The sequence below is a fragment of the Giraffa tippelskirchi genome, chromosome 7, assembly GCF_054371585.1.
Source record: "Giraffa tippelskirchi isolate mGirTip1 chromosome 7, T2T-mGirTip1v1.2.pri, whole genome shotgun sequence".
NCBI classification, from domain to species: Eukaryota; Metazoa; Chordata; class Mammalia; order Artiodactyla; family Giraffidae; genus Giraffa; species Giraffa tippelskirchi.
The window spans coordinates 113,969,955-113,987,224 of NC_137281.1; positions in this window are offsets into that span (position 1 = coordinate 113,969,955).

The window sequence follows — 17,270 nt, forward strand, 5'->3', positions numbered from 1 at the left end:
ACTAGATCCCAAGAATTCTCATACACCCAAATATATCCTCTTTGCTTATAAAATCTGTGACCTCCACACTCCCTTCATCCAGCTAAGGAAGACAATACTATGTAATAAAAATAACAACTATTGATAATAACCCAACACATACTGGGCACATATGTACCAGAACGACTGTAAGTACATTACATGTGTTAGCTCATTGATTTCTCACAACAACCCTGTGAGCTGGGTACCATAATTGTCCCATTATCATGATGTAGAAATGGAAGCACAGAGTGATTGAAAAATGCATCCAGGTAAGCTGTAAACGCAGGTTGGCTCAGGTAGGGATTAAAGGCACTAATTTGGAGTTCAGACCATAAAATGCTACATATTTGGCTTTGAACAAGTTGATTAATGTAAATAAGTTTTAGTTTTTCATCTATAAAGTGGGAATAATAATAATAGTTTCTACATCTTAGAGTTGTGGTGGCACTAATGTGCCTGGTACATATTAATAAATGGTCTACTGTTATCATTACTCCCTAGGATCTTTTAAGTCTTTTTTCACCCCAGCTGCCCCCAGCCCTTTCCCCCCTCACATATTCAACTATTCCCATCTAAAATGTGTGTGTGTGTGTGTGTGCGTGCGTGCACGCGTGTGTGAACGTACCCCTGGTCACTAGGGAAGAAGGGAGATGGAGAAATGGGGCAGCTGCTCGGGACTCAGTCTAGGACTGGCAACTCTGTAATTAGCTGCAGCATCCCTGGGGTGTCATCTGCCTGCCACTTTTTGTTTGTTGATTTATTTTGATTTGACACATCAGGGCAGATGGGTGAGGGGAAGGAGGTTGATAAGAGTCAATATTTGGTGACATGTGAATAACGTACTTGTGAAATTAATCAGCCTTATCATTTTTGGCCAGTTACCATGGCTATGGAAAGTCATGCATCACGTAAATCAGAGAAAAAGGACCACAGCGTATCATGGCTCTTTGTCTTCCTCATTCGAAGCTCCCTCCAAGCCTCTCTGTCCTCCCAGTCAAGGCCATGGTCTCAGGTCCTTAGGTACTACAAGTGATGGGAGGCTTATCTACACCTCTGGATGATGGGATGGACTTTCTGTCTCTCTCAGGAATTATGTACTGAGGGTTTAAAGACCAGTGAACGTGTTTGGGAAACAACGAAATTACTAACATTTTGTTCTGCCATGTAAATGCATTAAAAAGAAAATAAAAACTACCATTATTTATAAAAGGGCATTGTAATACCAAAAAGTAGGAATGACATAATTTTAGAGTAGAGGATAGGTCTTTAAGTGGGAGAAATTTAGTTTAACAAAAAACCTCTCTGTCATCTTTTTTTTTTTTCTCATTTCATTGATGACTAGTGAAAGCCTGCTAACAAATCGACCACATCATTAATATAAACAAGCTTCCCTAGTGGCTCAGTGGTAAAGAATCTGCTGCAATGTGGGAGACCTGAGTTCAATCCCTGGGTTGGGAAGATCTCCTGGAGAAGGAAATGGCTGCTTACTCCAGTATTCTTGCCTAGAGAATCCCATGGACAGGAGAGCCTGGTGGGCTACAGTCCTGGGATCACAATGAGTCGGACACGACTGAGTGACTAACACTTTCACTTTCTTTAATATAAATGAAAGCAAGAAGACAGAAAACACTTGAAACAGAGCTTCATTTGGAATTCCAGTGGATGTGATTTTGGGAGACACCAGGGCAGAGCAATTAGCTATTTAGTGCCTCAGTATTCCCAATTATAAAAATGGATACATCAATTCCCATCTTGCCTACTTCTCAGTATGATTCCAAGGATTAGATTAACTAGATAATATGTCGTTCTTGTTGTTACTAAGTCATGTCTGACTCTTTGAGACCCCATGGACTATAGCCTGTCAGGCTCCTCTGTCCATGGGATTTTCCAGACAAGAATACTGGAATGGGTTACCATTTCCTTCTCCAGGGGATCTTCCTGACTGAGGGACTTAACCTATGTCTCCTGCTTGGCAGATGGATTCTTTACCACTGAGCCACCTGGGAAGCCCAACTAGATAATACAGGTGGCAACACATGCTGGTGTCTTACCATGTTTGGGAGATCCTTGAAAGTAGCAGCTCTGTGTCTTTCTTCGGCATCTCCAGTGTCTGTTGCATAGAAAGTGGTTAATACAAATTTCCTGAATGAGTAATAGAGCGAGTCAAAGCGATGACCACAAAAGCAGGAAATCCAAACCAGACAGGAGGGAGGGCATTCCCAGGACAAGGGGCTGCTTACCTGTACCTCCTTTCCCTTTCCAGCCACTGCACATTCTACTTATTCATAAAGGCTAGATTCTGCACTGAGCCAGAGTCTTAAATCTCCAGCAAATTCCATCTGTTATCTCTGAAATCCAGTTAATTTTCTTTTCCTTGGGGAAGACCTTTCAAGGAGTGACTATTATTAGTATTTGTGACGCACCCGATTAGAGTATTGCCTTTGGAGCTGGATTGTCTACATTCAGATACTGCCTCCTCCACTTATGAACTGCATGCTCTTTGGCAAGTTACTTTACCTCTCTGTGCCTCAGGTTCCTTATTTGCAAGTGGAGATAATAGCAGAACCCTCCTCATGAGGTTTTTATGGGGATTAGATGAGTTAGTACTTAGGGACCTGCCTGGTACTTTGTAGGCACTTAGTAAATGTTAGTCTGTGATTGTTAAGCTCAGAGGCTGCAGTGAGACCCCTTCAAAGAATGAGGAATAAATTATCCTTTGAGGGTCCAGTTATGGGCAGATTTTGAGAGATACAGCTTGGCTCCCAGGCTTCTGAGATTTGAATAATTTGATTGAATATTTTAGTGCATTTAAAGATAGATGATGTCAGTCAGTCACAAGGGCATAATCACCATGGAAGCTAGAAAAAGGAGAGGCCCAGAGACAAAGGTGGACTTTGCTCACCTGAGCTCTCTTTTGATTGGTGGCTGTGCCTGGAGCATTAACCATCATCTTGTAAAGTTTCCCAAATGACTATGAAGTCAGACCCTGCAATGGGGATAGTTGCCACCTTTCAGCTGCCAGACTCCTCTCTGTCCTGATTCAGGGCCACAAAACATCTTTCCACAGCCGACGAGTGGATTTCTGTCCCAGATCTGTCTTCAGGAGGAGAGTGGCTTTAAGCATCAGCCACGTGATCAGAGTCAGTTGTCCTCTTTGTGTCTACCCTAAGACCAAAGGTCAGGCCATGGATCACTGTCAAGTCTTTAAATGAGTACCTGCCACACTGGGAAACTTCTTAGAAGACAGCTGTCAGTCTTATACTTACTTTGACCTTCTATAGGCAGAAGTCTTTCTCTGCCAGCTGACACATAGACAAATGGGCAGCTCCCGAGTCCACAAATGGGCCATTATCCAACAAGCTGTGTGCATGGCCCACGGGGATGGATACTGAGCACCCTGAGCAGGATCAGATCCACTTGGAACCAAAGCCCCAAGTGACCCTTCCTTCTGACAAATAACTCTGCTGCTGAGCCTGGAAGATGCCTCTAAAGACTCAAAGTGCTTCATAAGAATTTACTTAGGAGGCAAAACAAGCCACATCAAGCCTTTGTTTGTCCTGGAACAGGAGTGACTAGGACCGTGGCTTTGATCTTACCTGTGTTGACCTTAGTGACAGGACTATGAACTAGATTACCTTGCACTGGCCTTCAAAACGTTTAGATTCTCAAGCCAGAATTAGGTCTTAGTGATTGAGTGTGCCATGTGCTTAGTCATGTCCGACTCTTTACAACCCCATGGACTGTAGCCTGCCAGGGTCCTCTGTTCATGGAATTCTCCAGGCAAGAATATTGGAGTGGGTTGCCATTTCCTCCTCTAGGGCATCTTCCCAACCCAGGAATGGAACCAATGTCTCCTGTGTCTCCTGAATTGCAGGTGTATTCTTTACCCACTGAGCCATGTTGAGAAGCAGCCAGAAAGGATCAGCGACCTTGCTTCTCTTCTGCCCACACATCAGGCCTCTCATGCTCTGAGCTGTCACTCATGCTGCTATTTCAGCACAAGGAAATGCACAAAACACCTTTCTTCCCTGTCTCTGGCAAACACCCTTCCTCCAAAATCCAAAATAGAGCTGAAGGAGCTTGGAGAAACTAGTTCAATGGTTGTCCACCTTTTCACCATCCAAACCCCTTTTCATAGTTTATTCTGTGGGCCCTGTGTTTTGAAAGATTTTTGTCTCCCAGATAAACAGTATTTAACAGGTAATAATAAGATAATTGGGCTTCCCAGGTAACTTGGTGGTAATGAATCTGCCTGCCAATGCAGGAGACATGGGTTTGACTCCTGGGTCAGGAAGCTCCCCCAAAGAAGGAAATGGCAACCCACTCCGGTACTGTTGCCCGGAAAATCCCATGGACAGAGGAACCTAGCACGCTGCAGTCCATGGCATTGCCAGAGTTGAACACAACTAACAACAACAACAATAAGCTAATTAACCAAAGGCTAATATAATTGCTAAACTGAAAATTTGAATTTGCAAATAATTATGCTGAGTTCTAATTCCAGTCCAAAGAAACTTGATGTTTTTAAGCAGTCTGGGGCAGCCTGACCTCTGGTGACTACAACTTCGGGGAGGTTTTCTGGCAGAAGGTATCCAGAGGAAGCCCAACGACATTTTTCTAGCCTCTCTGGAGGTCCGAGGGCCCTCTATCGAGAAGTATCAGTCTAACACCATACCTCACTTTTCAAATGAATTCATGTGTTTGTTACATTGAGATAAATGGGCACAAAGCTGACATTTACAGCTTTACATATTCCTGTATATGGCATCTCTACCATATACAGGACTTAATGCCAGGCTCTCTCACATGTGTGATCTCACCGAGAACTCACAGCTCCCTTTTGACCTAGGTAGTACTGTGTATCATCCCTGCCTTACAGATGGAGACAATGAGACAAGGGTAAAGAACTTCCTCAAGGGCATCTAGCTAGTAAGTGGCAGTATTAGGACACTGACTCAGGGTTTTCTGGTTTCTTTTAATAGTTTCATTGAGATATAATTCACATACAACTCATTCACCTCATGTGCACAATCCAGTGGTTTTCAGTATGTTTGCAGAGTTGTGCAACCATTACCATAATTCACTCTAGTAAGTTTTTATCACCCCATAAAGAAACTCCAGACCTATTCTCAGTCACCCTCCATTTCTCCCAAGTCCCTCTCTCAGTCCTGTGCAACCACCAATCTACTGTCTACCTCTGTAGAGGGACTTGCTCATTCTGCATATTTCCTATCAGCCGGTTTTCAGACTCTGAAATCCACATACATCAAACTATACCCCAGGAGTCAAGGCAGATTATGGACTTTCCTGGTGGCTCAGATGATAAAGAATCTGCCTGCAGTGCATGAGACCTGGGTTTGATCCCTAGATAGGGAAGATCACCTGGAGGAGAACATGGCAACCCACTTCAGTATTCTTGCCTGAAGAATCCCCATGGACAGAGGAGCCTGGTGGGCTACACTCCATGGGGTGGCAAAGAGTTGGACACGACTGAGCTACACAGCACAGCACGTTACATATATAATATTTATATATATATAATATATATAATATAATATATGTAACAATACCATCCAGCCATCTCATCCTCTGTCATCCCCTTCTCCTCCTGCCCTCAATCTTTCCCAGCATCAGGGTCTTTTCCAATGAGTCAGCTCTTCGCATCAGGTGGCCAAAGTATTGGAGTTTCAGCTTCAACATCAGTCCTTCCAATGAACACCCAGGACTGATCTCCTTTAGGATGGACTGGTTGGATCTCCTTGCAGTCCAAGGGACTCTCAAGTCTTCTCCAACACCACAGTTCAAAAGCCTCAATTCTTCGGCACTCAGCTTTCTTTATAGTCCAACTCTCACATCCATACATGACCACTGGAAAAGCCATAGCCTTGACTAGATGGACCTTTGTTGACAAAATAATGTCTCTGCTTTTTAATATGCTATCTAGGTTGGTCATAGCTTTCCTTCCAAGGGGTAAGCGTCTTTTAATTTCATGGCTGCAGTCACCATCTGCAGTGATTTGGGAGCCCAGAAAAATAAAGTCAGCCACTGTTTCCACTGTTTCCCCATCTATCTGCCATGAAGTGATGAGACCGGATGCCATGATCTTAGTTTTCTGAACGTTGAGCTTTAAGCCAACTTTTCACTCTCCACTTTCACTTTCATCAAGAAGCTCTTTAGTTCTTCTTCACTTTCTGCCATAAAGATGGTGTCATCTGCATATCTGAGATTATTGATATTTCTCCCGGCAATCTTGATTCCAGCTTGTGCTTCATCCAGTCCAGCCTTTCTCATGATGTACTCTGCATATAAGTTAAATAAGCAGGGTGACAATATACAGCCTTGACGTATTCCTTTTCCTATTTGGAACCAGTCTGTTGTTCCATGTCCAGTTCTAACTGTTGCTTCCTGACCTGCATACAGGTTTCTCAAGAGGCAGGTCAGGTGGTCTGGTATTCCCATCTCTTTCAGGATTTTCCACAGTTTATTGTGATCCACACAGTCAAAGGCTTTGGCATAGTCAATAAAGCAGAAGTAGATGTTTTTCTGGAACTCTCTTGCTTTTTCGATGATCCAGCGGATGTTGGCAATTTGATCTCTGGTTCCTCTGCCTTTTCTAAAACCAGCTTGAACATCTGGAAGGTCACAGTTCACGTATTGCTGAAGCCTGGCTTGGAGAATTTTGAGCATTACTTTACTAGCATGTGAGATGAGTGCAACTGTGAGTAGTTTGAGCATTCTTTGGCATTGTCTTTCTTAGGGATTGGAATGAAAACTGACCTTTTCCAGTCCTGTGGCCACTGCTGAGTTTTCCATATTTGCTGGCGTATTGAGTGCAGCACTTTCACAGTGTCATCTTTCAGGATTTGGAATAGCTCAACTGGAATTCCATCACCTCCACTAGCTTTGTTCATAGTGATGCTTCTTAAGGCCCACTTGACTTCACATTCCGGTTCTAGGTGAGTGATCATGCCATCGTGGTTGTCTGGGTCATGAAGAACTCTTTTGGACAATTCTTCTGTGTATTCTTGCCACCTCTTCTTAATATCTTCTGCTTCTGTTAGGTCTCTACCATTTCTGTCCTTTATTGAGCCCATCTTGCAAAGAGTCGGACACGACTGAGCAACTGAACTGAACTGAACTTGCATGAAATGTTCCCTTAGTATCTCTAATTTTCTTGAAGAGATCTCTAGTCTTTCCCATTCTATTGTTTTCCTCTGTTTCTTTGCATTGATTGCTGAGGAAGGCTTTCTTATCTCTCCTTGCTATTCTTTGGAACTCTGCATTCAAATGGGTATACCTTGCCTTTTCTCCTTTGTTTTTTGCTTCCCGTCTTTTCACAGCTATTTGTAAGGCCTCCTTAGACAGCCATTTTGCTTTTTTGCATTTCTTTTTCTTGGGGATGGTCTTGATTCCTGTCTCCTGTACAATGTCATGAACCTCCATCCCTAGTTCATCAGGCACTCTGTCTATCAGATCTAGTCCTTTAAATCTATTTCTCACTTCCACTGTATAATCATAAGGGATTTGATTTAGGTCATACCTGAATGGCCTAGTGGTTTTCTCCACTTTCTTCAATTTCAGTCTGAATTTGGCAATAAGGAGCTGATCCACAGTCAGCTCCCAGTCTTGTTTTTGCTGACAGTATAGAGCTTCTCCATCACTGGCTGCAAAGAATATAATCAATCTGATTTCGGTGTCTACCATCTGGTGATGTCCATGTGTAGAGTCTTCTCTTGTGTTGTTGGAACAGGGTGTTTGCTATGACCAGTGCATTCTCTTGGCAGAACTCTATTAGCCTTTGCCCTGCTTCATTCTGTACTCCAAGGCCAAATTTGCCTGTTAGGCCAGGTGTTTCCTGACTTCCTACTTTTGCATTCCAGTCCCCTATAATGAAAAGGACATCTTTTTTGGGTGTTAGTTCTAGAAGGTCTTGTAGGTCTTCATAGAATTGTTCTACTTCAGCTTCTTTAGCGTTACTGGTCGGAGCATAGACTTGAATTATGGTGATATTGAATGGTTTGTCTTGGAAACGAACAGAGATCATTCTGTCATTTTTGAGATTGCATCCAAGTACTGCAGTTCGGGCTCTTTTGTTGACTATGACGGCTACTCCATTTCTTCTAAGGCAATCCTGCCCACAGTAGTAGATATAACGGTCATCTGAGTTAAATTCACCCATTCCAGTCCATCTTAGTTCACTGATTCCTAGAATGTCAGTGTTCACTCTTGTCATCTCCTGTTTGACCACTTCCAATTTGCCCTGATTCATGGACCTAACATTCCAGGTTCCTATGCAATATTGCTCTTTACAGCATTGGACCTTGCTTCTATCACCAGTCCCATTCACAACTGGGTGTTGTTTTTGCTTTGGCTCCATCCCTTCATTCTTTCTGTAGTTATTTCTCAACTTGATGTCACCGACTCAATGGACATGGTTGTGGGTGGACTCAGGGAGTTGGTGATGGACAGGGAGGCCTGGCGTGCTGTGGTTCATGGGGTCGCAAAGTGTCAGACACTACTGAGTGACTGAACTGTACTGAATATATGTAATATGCATAGAATGCACAAATGCTATGTCCTTCATGTTTGAAGTGCACAAACATGCAAACATTATTCCATATCAGGGTAAAAAATGGCATGCAGTTATTCACCTGTCACATACCTGAATTTGAATGGCCACACTTCCCAGTCTCTTGTACCACTTTGCCAGATAACCGCCCAGCATTCTGAGAGAAGAGACCTCTGTTATTGCTCTCTGTAAGCCTGTTCATCATTTGGTTCTGAGCCAGGTCACCATTGCTGCTTCAGGGTACCTGATGTGTCCTCCTCTCTGGGTTGCGGGTCCGGCCCAGATCATGAGATCTCCTTCCCACCTGAGAGACCCTTCTGCATTTCTGGCTCCCCTGTTCTGTTCTCCTTAACTTTCCTTTACCTGCAAATTGCTCTTGGTGACATGATTTATTCTCCTACCACAGATGGTAGGGATGTTTAACACCCATGTCTAATAGTTTTCCATATAGAATTCCCTTCTTGTCAGCTGCTTTGTCTCTCAGGTTCAGGTTCTGTTTTCCTAGGTGATTAATTATTCCTGCTAGATCTATCCTTTGGCATCTCCAGGGTCTGTTCTGAAAATCTGTCTTAAATGCTTGTGTTTGGCTTATGCCTTGGGTATCAGTTAAAAAAACTGCTTGCCTTCTGCAGTGGAGATGGTCACAAGGGACATGGATAGGCCTCCTTGAAGCAGGTATTCCCTAAGGAGTCACCCCCACTTTGCTCATTTCCTTCCTTCCTTCTTTCCATTGGCTTGTCCAGAGCATCCTCAGCTTACCAATCACAGTGGGTATGTAGGATGCAGCCTTACTTTCCATGCGGAACTCTCTCATTTGAGGAGCAAGTGCACAGGGTACCATATGTGGGTCTGCACTGTGGTTGTTGAAGCTTTTAGACAATTATGGGGCCTCTCTCTGGAGCATCAAATTTACTAAATATTTCAGAAGGGATTTTTGTTGTTGTTGTTGTTAAATCAAGGACTGATCCATTATGGGAAAGAATTTTAATTAGCATAATTTTAAAGATAAATATACGATCTCAAAGACATTTTTGGGCTTGTGAAGAACTTCTTTGAACCCCCCCCCCCACTTCCCACTATCCCTGCTCACTACTGCGTGCGCGCGCGCACACACACACACACACACACACACCTATCACACACACACACACACACATCACACACACACACACACACACACACACACACACACACACATCTATCACATACCCTAACCAGCCCCAGGGAGATATTTACAACCCCAGCAACATGCATAGGGGCCTCCAGCAACATGCATAGGGGCCTCTGGGTCCAAGGAGGTGAAGAAACCTCTTGATTCTGTTTCTCTTATTATCCAATATGGAAAGTCTGCAGGCAGGTTTAGTTTATAGTGCAGACTTTTGAACTGGGTCCTTTTCATTAGGTCTCTCTGACAGGCATCTGACAGCAATTACCTATCCAGGGACCAAGGTCACCCACTGACCCCTCCAGATCTTCACTGGAAGCCAGAGAGGTGACTCCTCTTCAATGGTGTTTAAATATTTTGAAAATCATGTCTAACACCAAGTAGTCTTTATTCTTAACTGTTTATCCTATTAGATGACCTTAAATGCCTGTCTATTTTTTGTGAATGTTTCTAGGCCCCTTTCAGATCATCACATCTAATTCCACACAGAGTTGGGGTCACCTCTTCCATCACTGCAACAAGCAGCACCATAATTCAGAACATGCCCTTCTATTTGTGAAATCTGGGCATGTTCCCTAACCTTTCTTCGCCCTTTTCTTCATCTGTAAAATGAGGCCACTGATAGTTCATACTTCACAGGATTGTTATGAAATGGGCCAAAATATGTAAGGCACTAAGTGACATGCCTGGCACATTGGAAAGTTTCCATAAATATTCCCATACTTCAGTAAATGTGTATTGAATATGCACTGGTGGAAAACATTTCATCTCCAAGGAATACCTTTATTGTTTTATACCCATGTGCCCCAGTTTAGCAATCAATGCTATAACATAAATCTGTTAGCAGGGTTGGAGTTACCTATTTTTAAAAACTCAATCCAGTTTTAGCAGAGGCCTGGGAATCCTTAGTGATATCTCCTTCCTCTTTAGGATTTTTAAGGTTCATTTCTATTCCTTTTCTTCTGGTATTCTGTTTACTATCTGCTTCTCAGAATGCGTGTGTGTGTTTATATGTGTATGAGTATATACTACTTCAATATATATCAAATTTGCTTAATTTCTTATATTTGTAAAAGACATGGATCATTAATACTTCAAAAGATTGACCTCCCTAGATCCCTGTGTATTTTTCTGGGACACAATGGCAAGGTTCCATCAAGTCTAATCTACTTAGTGACACAAGGGCTTTGGGACCTCATGTATCTAGCATTTTCCCTTTAACTCTAGAAGTTATGTTAAACCAGCCATTTACATCTTCCCTGTTAGTAATTGTTTCTCTTTTGGTTCTAAGGCTGACTTGACAAATTGTATGATCAGGCCACCCAAGATGGCTGACCTCTTGCTCTCTGTACATTCTCTGCTCTACCTGTCCCTGCCTCACCCACACCTTACTCACCTGACTTTCCCTCTCAATCATAGAGTCTAGTAAGAAATACCTATGTACTTGCCCCCAGCCCCAGATAGTGATTGTTCTAATCTTTAGATAAGAACTGTCGCTACTATGATAGTTCATGAGGAGCAGTGATGCTCCTCTGCTGGTTTCCCTGGCGACTGATGAGCCAACCTGACTTCAGTCCCCTCTGTAACTGGTAATCGTCCCTCTCCCCTGTTAGCAAAGACTGCTGCCACGTCCTGCCTGCAATCCACCATCCATGAATGTGTGTCACTCCAGGATCCTTTTTGCTTTGGATGTGTTGTTGTTCAGTCACTCAGTCGTGTCCGACTCTTTGCGACCCGGTGGACTGCAGCACGCCAGACTTCCCTGTCCTTCACCATCTCCTGGAGCTTGCTCAAATTATGTCCATTGAGTCAGTGATGCCATCCAAACATCTCATCCTCTGTCGTCCCCCTCTCCTCTTGGTAGCAAAGACTGCTGCCATGTCCTGCCTGTGACCCACTGGTCATGGCTCACATGAATGAGTGTCGTTCCAGGATCCTTTTTGCTTTGGGTGTGTAAGAACCCTCTGTCCATTAAACCATTAATGTCTCCGTCACTGTCTCCAAGCTCTTTCTTCAGTCTTGAGGCTGGGCAAGTACAGGGCTTGCAGGCCTCTGGAGTGTAGCCCAACACAAGTGAATTAGTTCATAGAGTTTGGTATTCTGTATTTTGGGAGAAAGGAAAAAAGGCCTGTTACAGTAAAATCTTCCTTTTCCTTAACTAGGGAAATATATGCATCTTTGAGTCCATTTTCAACTGCTTTGTCATTTGGGACTATCTTTCTTCCTTTTTATTTTTTTTTTAAAAAAGATTTATTTATTTATTTTATTTTTTGGCTATGGTGGGTCTTAATTGCTGCATGGGGCTTTCTCTAGTTGCAGTGAGCAGGGGCTACTCTTCTCATGGTGCTTGCGTTTCTCATTGTGGTGGCTTCCTCTGTGGCAAAACACAGGCTCTAGAGCACAAGCTTCAGTAGTTGCAGTGCATGGGCTCAGTAGTCTCAGCTTGCCGGCTCTAGGGTGCTGGCTCAGTAGTTGTGGCGCATGAGCTTAGTTGCTCTGCAGTATGTGGGATCTTCCCAGATCAGTGTTCCTTGCATTGCAGGGTGGATTCTTAACCACTGGACCACTGGGGAAGCCCTCAGGCACGGCTTTATTGGGGCCCCTCCTGCCTCAGGGTTGAGTGAGAACAAACAACAGGTTCCCTTGCTTGGTTGCTTCCTGAGGGGTGGGGTAAGCTTGTTCCTTATATGGGGTGAGGGTGGAGATGTGTCCAAGGGTCGAGCTGGAGGTGTGGCTTAGGTGGTTTGTCCATCCCTTAGGTGGGATTGTGTGCATGGGTCATGCTCTGTATTTGCTCTGGGCTCTTCAGAAGTGACAGTTGGGGTTTATGATCTCTGTACCTTTTGTCCAGAATTTGCCCTAACTGTGCATGCACGCAGTTCTTTTTAGTCCCATATAGTTTTTTTTTGTATTTTGTTGCTCGAGGATAGGTGTGTCCAGGTGCAAGCTTTGTAGCACTGCAGCAAAGGGTCCCAGGGCTCAAGCCTGTCTCATTCCCCACTGAGAGATTCTGCACCCTTATTCTTAAGAGGTGAGGGGCCAAAGGTCTCTTCTTCTGAAACTTCTTCCTGCTGGACAGGGACCGGGGGACCATCTTTGTGGGGTTTTTTTTTTTGTTATGATTTTTAAAAACTTTTCTTTATTTTTAATTGGAGGATAATTGCTTTACAATATTGTGTTGGTTTCTGCCATACATCAACATGACAGGGACCATCTTTCTTAATGAAAGATTCTGCCTTTGTCCGTTTCCTACTACCTTTATCATTTCTAAGTGGTTAGGGGGTTTAAAACCAAACTCCCTCCATTGTGCTGGTCACCAGAGCCATTGTTATAATCTGGATTTGAATACCTCTTTCTTAAAAGGGATCATAAAAGAGGTTTGATCAAGACTGACTAGTTTAAGAACCTGGAATGTTAGGTCCATGAATCAAGGCAAATTGGAAGTGGTCAAACAGGAGATGGCAAGAGTGAACGTCGACATTCTAGGAATTAGCGAACTAAGATGGACTGGAATGGGTGAATTTAACTCAGATGACCATTATATCTACTACTGTGGGCAAGAATCCCTTAGAAGAAATGGAGTAACCATCATAGTCAACAAAAGAGTCCGAAATGCAGTACTTGGATGCAATCTCAAAAACGATAGAATGATCTCTGTTCGTTTCCAAGGCGAACCATTCAATATCACGGTAATCCAAGTCTATGCCCCAACCAGTAATGCCAAAGAAGCTGAAGTTGAACGATTCTATGAAGACCTACAAGACCTTTTAGAACTAACACCCAAAAAAGATGTCCTTTTCATTATAGGGGACTGGAATGCAAAGTAGGAAGTCAAGAAACACCTGGCGTAACAGGCAAGTTTGGACTTGGAGTACAGAATGAAGTAGGGCAAAGGCTAATAGAGTTTTGCCACGAGAACGCACTGGTAATAGCAAACACCCTATTCCAACAACACAAGAGAAGACTCTACACGTGGACATCACCAGATGGCCAACACCGAAATCAGATTGATTATTTTCTTTGCAGCCAGTGATGGAGAAGCTCTATACAGTCAGCAAAAACAAGACCGGGAGCAGACTGTGGCTCGGATCATGAACTGCTTGTTGCCAAATTCAAACTTAAATTGAAGAAAGTAGGGAAAACCACTAGACCATTCAGGTATGACCTAGATCAAATCCCTTATGATTACACGGTGGAAGTGACAAATAGATTTAAGGGTCTAGACCTGATAGACAGAGTGCCTGATGAACTATGGACAGAGGTTCGTGACATAGTACAGGAGACAGGGATCAAGACCATCCCCATGGAAAAGAAATGCAAAAAAGCAAAATGGCTGTCTGAGGCAGCCTTACGGATAGCTTGGAAGAGAAGAGAAGCGAAAAGCAAAGGAGAAAAGGAAAGATATTCCCATCGGAATGCAGAGTTCCAAAGAATAGCAAGGAGAGATAAGAAAGCCTTCCTCAGTGATCAGTGCAAAGAAATAGAGGAAAACAACAGATTGGGAAAGACTAGAGATCTGTTCAAGAAAATTAGAGATACCAAAGGAACATTTCATGCAAAGATGGGCTCGATAAAGGACAGAAATGGTATGGACCTAACAGAAGCAGAAGATATTAAGAGGAGGTGGCAAGAATACACAGAAGAACTGTACAAAAAAGATCTTCACGACCCAGATAATCACGATGGTGTGATCACTCACCTAGAGCCAGACATCCTGGAATGTGAAGTCAAGTGGGCCTTAGAAAGCATCACTACGAACAAAGCTAGTGGAGGTGATGGAATTCCAGCTGAGCTATTTCAAATCCTCAAAGGTGATGCTGTGAAAGTGCTGCACTCGATATGCCAGCAAATCTGGAAAACTCAGCAGTGGCCACAGGACTGGAAGAGGTCAGTCTTCGTTCCAATCCCAAAGAAAGGCAATGCCAAAGAATGCTCAAACTACCGCACAATTGCACTCATCTCACATGCTAGTAAAGTAATGCTCAAAATTCTCCAAGCCAGGCTTCAGCAATACATGAACCATGAACTTCCAGATGTTCAAGCTGGTTTAAGAAAAGGCAGAGGAACCAGAGATCAAATTGCCAACATCCGCTGGATCATCGAAAAAGCAAGAGAGTTCCAGAAAAACATCTATTTCTGCTTTATTGACTATGCCAAAGCCTTTGACTGTGTGGATCACAATAAACTGAGGAAAATTCTGAAAGAGATGGGAATACCAGACCATCTGACCTGTCTCTTGAGAAACCTGTATGCAGGTCAGGAAGCAACAGTTAGAACTGGACATGGAACAGCAGACTGGTTCCAAATAGGAAAAGGAATACGTCAAGGCTGTATATTGTCACCCTGCTTATTTAACTTATATGCAGAGTACATCATGAGAAACGCTGGGCTGGAAGAAACACAAGCTGGAATCAAGATTGCCGGGAGAAATATCAATAACCTCAGATATGCGATGATACCACCCTTATGGCAGAAAGTGAAGAAGAACTAAAGAGCCTCTTGATGAAGGTGAAAGAGGAGAGTGAAAAAGTTGGCTTAAAGCTCAACGTTCAGAAAACTAAGATCATGGCATCTGGTCCCATCACTTCATGGGAAATAGATGGGGAAACAGTGCAAACAGTGTCAGACTTTATTTTTTTGGGCTCCAAAATCACTGCTGATGGTGATTGCAGCCATGAAATTAAAAGACGCTTACTCCTTGGAAGGAAGGTTATCGCGAACCTAGTAGCATATTTAAAAGCAGAGACATTACTTTGCCAACAAAAGTCCGTCTAGTCAAGGCTATGGTTTTTCCAGTGGTCATGTATGGATGTGAGAGTTGGACGGTGAAGAAAGCTGAGCGCCGCAGAATTGATGCTTTTGAACTGTGGTGTTGGAGAAGACTCTTGAGAGTCCCTTGGACTGCAAGGAGATCCAATCAATCCATCCTAAAAGAGATCAATCCTGGGTGTTCATTGGAAGGTCTGATGTTGAAGTTGAAACTCCAATACTTTGGGCACCTCATGCGAAGGGTTGACTCATTGGAAAAGACCCTAATGCTGGGTAGATTTGGGGGCGGGAGGAGAAGGGGACGACAGAGGATGAGATGGTTGGATGGCATCACCGACTCGATGGACATGGGTTTGGGTAAACTCCGGGAGTTGGTGATGGACAGAGAGGCCTGGCGTGCTGCAATTCATGGCATCGCGAAGAGTCGGACACGACTGAGCGACTGAACTGAACTGAACTGAACTGACTAGTTTAATGAGTTTGGAGCCCTCTATTCTCCATGTAAGCTTTCAACTGGCTTGATTCAGATCTAGACCATTGATTCTTTAGGTTTCAGGTATAGGGTTTCAAACTTCTTTTTAAAGTGAACAGCACCCAGTATGATCCTTCACTGTTTTATTTACCTTTATCATAGGATAGATGGTATCACTTTCTTTGTGATTGTTTTTATACACCTCTGCCAACCAAGCCTTCTGATCAAGATGCAAATAACAGAATGTCATTGATATAAAGAGATTAAAGATCATAAAGGTTCAATTTCTCACTTTACAGAAAAGGAATTATGAAAAGTGAGGTGACTGGGTCAGAGTCACAGCAGATTATATTTCCTATAATTTTTTGATTAAATCCACACTTCTGAGCCACTTGTGTTTAAGTTAGAGAAATGGGCAGGGGGAGAGAAAGATATCAAAGTCAGTGTCAGAAAGTGAGCTTGGATGTTGTGTGAACAGGGGATGTCAGAATGGGGAACCAGATGTCGCCAGATCATCAAAACCAAAGGTAGAGCGCAACCAGGAGACACAGGTGAGAGGTCAAAGGATTCATGAAGCCGGTCAAGTGCCAAGGAGCAGAACTGTGAAAAGAACTTGGGATCTCCATGAGGCTTCATTCTTAATTGCATGAATTCTTTTTATGGTCTTGCCTCTTTAAAAAATAAGTTCTATTTTAAAAAAAATTAATTATATACATAATTAAGAAATTAAATAATGTTAAAAATACTTATAATACAAACTAGTATCCTACACAACTCTACACCAGCTGCTAATCTTTTGCTAAAGGTAACTCCTTTGAAATTTTATTTGCTTTTTCTGGTATCCACTCTCAAATGTTTAGATAATATTCATATATTGCAATTTTAAAAGTTTTTTTCCCAGCTTTATTGAGAAATAGTTGATGTACATCACTGTATAAGTTTAAGGTGCAGAGCATTATGGTTTGATTTATATATATTGTAAAATGATTGCCATAATAGGTTTACTTCACATCCATCATCTCATACACATACAATAAAAAGAAAAAAAAATTAATTTATGAGTGTTATAAGAGATGAAGATTTAATAACTCGACTTCTCTTTCCTCATCCTCTCCCCCAAATTTTATTATACTTTTCTTATACCAATAATTAGTGTTTGTATCAGTAAACCAATAATACTGTGATTACATGTCTTTTCTTATATCGCCTTTTGTCATTCTTTAGATTACCAGTTGCCTAATTGCTTCTTATTTTCAGTTGCTTCATCATCTTAT